The 5277-nt window shown below is 50.5% G+C and overlaps 1 pseudogene; it reads right to left on the reverse strand.

Moving 5' to 3' along the window:
- Positions 1-585: 585 nt before the first annotated feature.
- On the reverse strand, positions 586-4747 carry LOC120680931 (annotated as a pseudogene).
- Positions 4748-5277: the final 530 nt, after the last annotated feature.

The following is a 5277-nucleotide window of genomic DNA, read 5'->3' on the forward strand; positions in this document are numbered from 1 at the left end:
GACAATCCAACTACTCCCTCCATATCCAGATTAGAAAGTAACTCCAGAAAAAACTCGGACTCATTAAGAAAAAGCATGGACGGACCTTATTTGCCCTATTTATTAGCCGTATTTGAAGTTGATTGATGGTCGCATGTACATGCATGTACTCGATCAAAGGGGTAACAATGACAAGAATTGTGAGACAAATTTTGAATCAAACAATATAATGACTTCCTTTTAGGGACGAAGGGAGTACACGACTTGAGTCTAAATAGAGTATTAAATTACATAGTTTGCCATCTAGTTACACATCATACTTGCCATCATGCATATAGAAGATAATTCAGTATGAATTCATGAGCAATTACAAATTCATTAACACGCATGAACCGACCTTGTTGTATTTGAAGTTGATTGATGGTCGCATGCACATGCATGTACTCGATCAAAGGGGTAACAATAACAAGAATTGTGAGACAAATTTTGAATCAACAATATAATGACTTCCTTTTAGGGACGAAGGGAGTACACGACTTGAGTCTAAATAGAGTATTAAATTACATAGTTTGCCATCTAGTTACACATCATACTTGCCATCATGCATATAGAAGATAATTCAGTATGAATTCATGAGAAATTACAAATTCATTAACACGCATGATATGTAATATCCTGAACGCTACAATATCTATTTTGCCGATTGGAGTGGCACACAACTAATAGCATGCAACTTCAGGTCGTTCTTCCTCCGTATGGTGAGGCCCATCTCCTCTGTCATGTCCAACTCACTTGGCTTCAGCAAGTTTGGCAGCTTCCAATCAAAGTGGTAGAGAAGCGCAGCAAGTGCGAGTTCCACGTTCCGTTGTGCAAACGTCACCCCTGGGCATACTCTTTTCCCAGCACCAAATGGTATGTACTCGAAGTTGCTCCCCTTGAAATCAATGGTGTTGCACTCAAACCGCTCGGGCCTCAACGTTTCAGCATCGTCCTCCCAGTATTTTGGATCCCTGCCAATGGCCCACGCGTTCACGAGCACTGTGGAGCCCTTTGGCACATCGTACCCGAGGATCTTGCACGATGCTCTGGACTCCCTGGCGAGAAGAAGTGGTCCAGGTGGGTGTAGTCTTAGAGTCTCCTTGACGATGAGCTCCGGGTACTTCATCTGGACTAGATCGTCCTCAGTCACTGTTGGCTTCACGTTTAGAATTTGACGAAGCTCAGCTTGAGCTTTGGTCATCACATTAGGGTTCCTCATGACCTCTGACATGGCCCATTGCAGTGTTGTGATTGTTGTCCCACTTCCCCCGACAAACAGGTCCTACATACATATTGCATAATGCTATATTGGTAAATGAAATTTATGAAAATAATAAGATTTACGATAATGCTAAGAACAGGATGTTCAGAGATCGGAATCGAAAAAACATCAGACACTCCGACATGTATTTCAATAGTTGATCTTCGATGTTGCAGCTATTGTTTTTGCATATTTCACGGTTTAAGCCACATATGAAACATAGTCTTCATGTTGCGGTGGAAAGTTTCTATCCTAGAGTCCAGCTCCTTAATTAGTTTTTCACATATATTTCAATGTTGCACCTAAAAATTTCCGATGTTGCAAACACTTTGTTTTGATGGTGCAACGGAGCAAAAAACATGAAGGACTGAACTTACAAGGAATAAGAGCTTTAACAGTTCCCATAGAAAGAGGCACGTCTTCAAGGCCACCGTCCTTGTGTACTCTCAAGAGCACGTCCACTATGCTCTCTTCCCCCACATCGTCGTTTCCTACCCTTCCTTCACTCCTCCGCTCCTCGTGCTCCTCGATGGCTCAATCCATGAGCTCACCATTCCTCCGGTGATTCGCCTTCGCTCGCCGTGTCGCGCCGCTAACCAAGTTCACGAGCCGTGACGACGGGAATAGGTCGCTGTGGCTGAAAGCCGAACCAGCACCAAGCCCTTCCCTCGGCATCCCCAAGAACTCCTCCTGCCTCTCGATCCTGTCCCGACCATAGCGCGCACCACGGAGTTGGTGACCAGCGCGGCGATGCGCTCGCACACGTTCACGAGCTCCTCCAGCGCTGTCACGGCGATGGTGGAGACGAGGCCGGCGACCTCGTCCTCCCGGACGCGGCGGAACGACCCGACACGGCTGGTTGGTTGGGTTGGACCGGTTGCTTTGAATAGCACTGCCGTGTGTGTCTATATTTGTATTTACATTCTATACTCTTGGGTATGGAATACCCGAGATAGCTTCCGACTCCGACCTCCCACGCGCCATACAGCTCTCCGCACCCCGCCTGTTTTTTTTCGTTTTTCCTTTCCCCGGTTTCCCCACGTCGCCCTTTCCTCTGAGCATCATGGGTCCTAGAAAACCATTCGTCCCGGATCCGTTTCCCCACTGCCGCTGGCCATGCCCCTCGTCCTCCTGCGCCCCGTTCCGCCACCGCCACCACCCACGCCCCACCCGCCTACCACCCCGTCGCATCGCCGCCCTCGGCCCCCCCTCTCGCTCGCGAACCCGTTCCTCGCTGCTGCCCCAGTCCTCTGCACGCCTGGAACTCCTTCTGTCGCCACCGCCCCCGGTCCCACGCCCGCCTCCGCCTCCGCCAGCTCGGATCGGGGGACGAATGTCAACCGGTTCGTCGCCCTCGGTCTCCGGCTCCTCCAGCTCGACTCTAACCTCACCGCCAGGTATTTGCACGCATTTGGACAGAAACTCTAAATTTTGCATCTGGTGAGCTCCGGTGAACATCATAAGGTAGTAGTATGTTAATTTCATCTCTTCCTCCCATTTTTCTGTTTCATAACTATAATTGTGGTTCCTCGCAGGTTTGATAAGCAGAGATTGAAGGTCAACAATTAGCCCACGGCGCTTGGTTGTTGCAGGTGCAAGTTTCTATCTTGCTGCCGTCTGCCCGATTCACCATCCCGTCGTCAAGGGCATCACCAGCCATCCTCGGATTTGCTCGCCAGTTGTTTCAGTCGGCTTGCTGTTGTTTCAGCCTTCCTACTCACTAATGGAGTCTTCTGGTGAGCCAGTTTATCCATGTTAAAAGCTTATTTCCTTTCCATAGCTGGTAAATCATTCCGAGTTATATTTGTAATTGTTGTATGTGTAGATCCAGTGCCCTCCCATTCAGATGATGTTCATTGATCTTCAGCTCTGGAGTGCTCAACTACCAGGTCACATGTGCAGCAACGTTGTTGCCCGCTTTAATATGTTCTTGATTGTTAATTGAGTAGTGTATTGCATTTTAAAACTTAATTTCCTTACTTGGCACTTTAGTTATAACTTGTATGCAACGTTTTAGTATGCACTACGGGAAATCGCCTCTTTGCCGAGAGTTGGGGGGTTTGCCGAGAGCCTCTCCTTGGGCTCTCGGCAAAGAAGGTGTTTGCCGAGAGTCCAAAAAAAAAAACTCTCGGCAAAGACACAACACTCGGCAAATCGGCATGTTTGCCGTGAGCCAGCCGGCTAGCTCTCGGCAAACATTTATCTGCCGAGTGCATTTCGTCGGCTCACGGCAAAAAATTGTTAAAAACATCACTTTCTCAGCTCCAAACTTTTTATCATCAACATACACTTATACAAAACTTATGTTCAAATTTGGCACAATTTTAGCTCTGTTTGCTATATTTAACAATTTTACTTCAATCTAGGTAATTTTTTCATATACGTCCGATATGAACTGCAAGTGCATGAAATCATAGAGTAAAGTTGGTGAAAAAATGATATTCATGTTGATGAGACACCTCTAAGACCATATACATGAAATGAAGCTAATTTTCAAGTATTTTGTTCTCTGATCATGATGAAGATCGTGAGGTAGAAATGTTTTAAAATTGTATAAAATTCAAATGAAGTTTGAAAATCATGAAATTTATTAACTGCTCATGATATCATATGTGGAGGTTGTGGTAAAAAATTGAGAATGTTTTGAACACTTCGACACGTACGCTGTTTAGAAAACAGAACATCTCGCGAGAAGTTTCTAAGAATTTGAACTAATGTCATTAGGTTTGGAGTCTTAGAGAAATTCAAATTTGAGTTTGACTACAAAAACTTTTCTATAAGTAATATACAACATAACTGGTGTCATGTTAAGTGTTGGAAAATTTTCACATCTATTTGCTATTTTTAATAATTAAAATGATTAAAACTGACTTTGCCGTGAGCTTGGCTCTCGGCAAACTTGAGAGTTTGCCGTGAGCAAGAGGGCAGGCTCACGGCAAACTTCGGAGGGGGGCCCGCTTCGGCCCACCACAGCCCACCTCCTTCCCCTTAAAGCACCGGCACCCCCCCGTAACCCTATCTCCCCTCCCCTCCCCTCCTACAGCACCTCCCCTCCTCCTCCGGCTCCCCTCCCTCTCCTGCCGCACCATCTCCCCTCCTCCTCCTCCGACTCCCCTCCTCCTCCTGCCGCACCACCTCCCCTCCTCCTCCGTCTCCCCTCCCGCGCCACCTCACCTCCTCCTCCGGCGGCCTCCTTCCTCTCCTCCTCTCCCCTGACGTCGGCGCCCCCCTCCTCTGCCTCCCCTCCCCTCCCCCCTCTGCTCGCCCCTCACCGGCGGTGAGGAGCAGCGGCGGGGTGAGGTGTGGCGGCGGCGCATCTCGAGGAGCAGGCGACGGCGCATCTCGAGGAGTGGTGCGGCGGCCTCCCGCGGACGACGCCCCTGCTTCCTCCCCGGTGACGAGATCCGGTGGCAACGGCGAGATCTTCACCGGCGGCGGCAAGATCTGGAGGCTCGCGGCGGCGGGCATGACCTCCTTCCCCTCGGTGGCCGGGCGCGACCTCCTTCCTCGCGGCGGCGGCGGCAAGATCTGGAGGTTCTCCCTCCCTCCCTCCCTCTCTCCCTCTCTCTCTCATCTCCCTGGTGGTGGCGTGCGGCGGCGGCCGGGTGGTGGCGTCGGCCTGGTGGTGGCATGCGGCGGCGGCTCTGGTGGTGGTGGTGGCGTCGGCGAGCTCCGTTTTCTGGATCCGGCCATGGGGGGTGGGGGTGGTGGTGGTGGTGGTGGTGGTTGTGGTGGTGCTAGTGGCGGCGGCGGTGATGACCTGGTGGCGGCGGCGGCGGCGGCGGCCACGGAGGTCCGGTGGCCGGCCGGTGGGCCCGCGGTGCCCTGCCGGTGGACTTGTTTTTTTTTTCAAAATTCTTTGCCGAGAGCCGTAGAGCACTGACGGCAGACGTGTGCCGTGGGGCCGGGGGGCGGCTCTCGGCAAAGAGCTGTTTGCCGGCCAAATTTTGCCGAGAGCGCTTTGCCGAGTGCTTCCTCTTGGCAAACTCTATGCCGAG

Source organism: Panicum virgatum, chromosome 7N, assembly GCF_016808335.1.
Source record: "Panicum virgatum strain AP13 chromosome 7N, P.virgatum_v5, whole genome shotgun sequence".
Lineage (NCBI taxonomy): Eukaryota > Viridiplantae > Streptophyta > Magnoliopsida > Poales > Poaceae > Panicum > Panicum virgatum.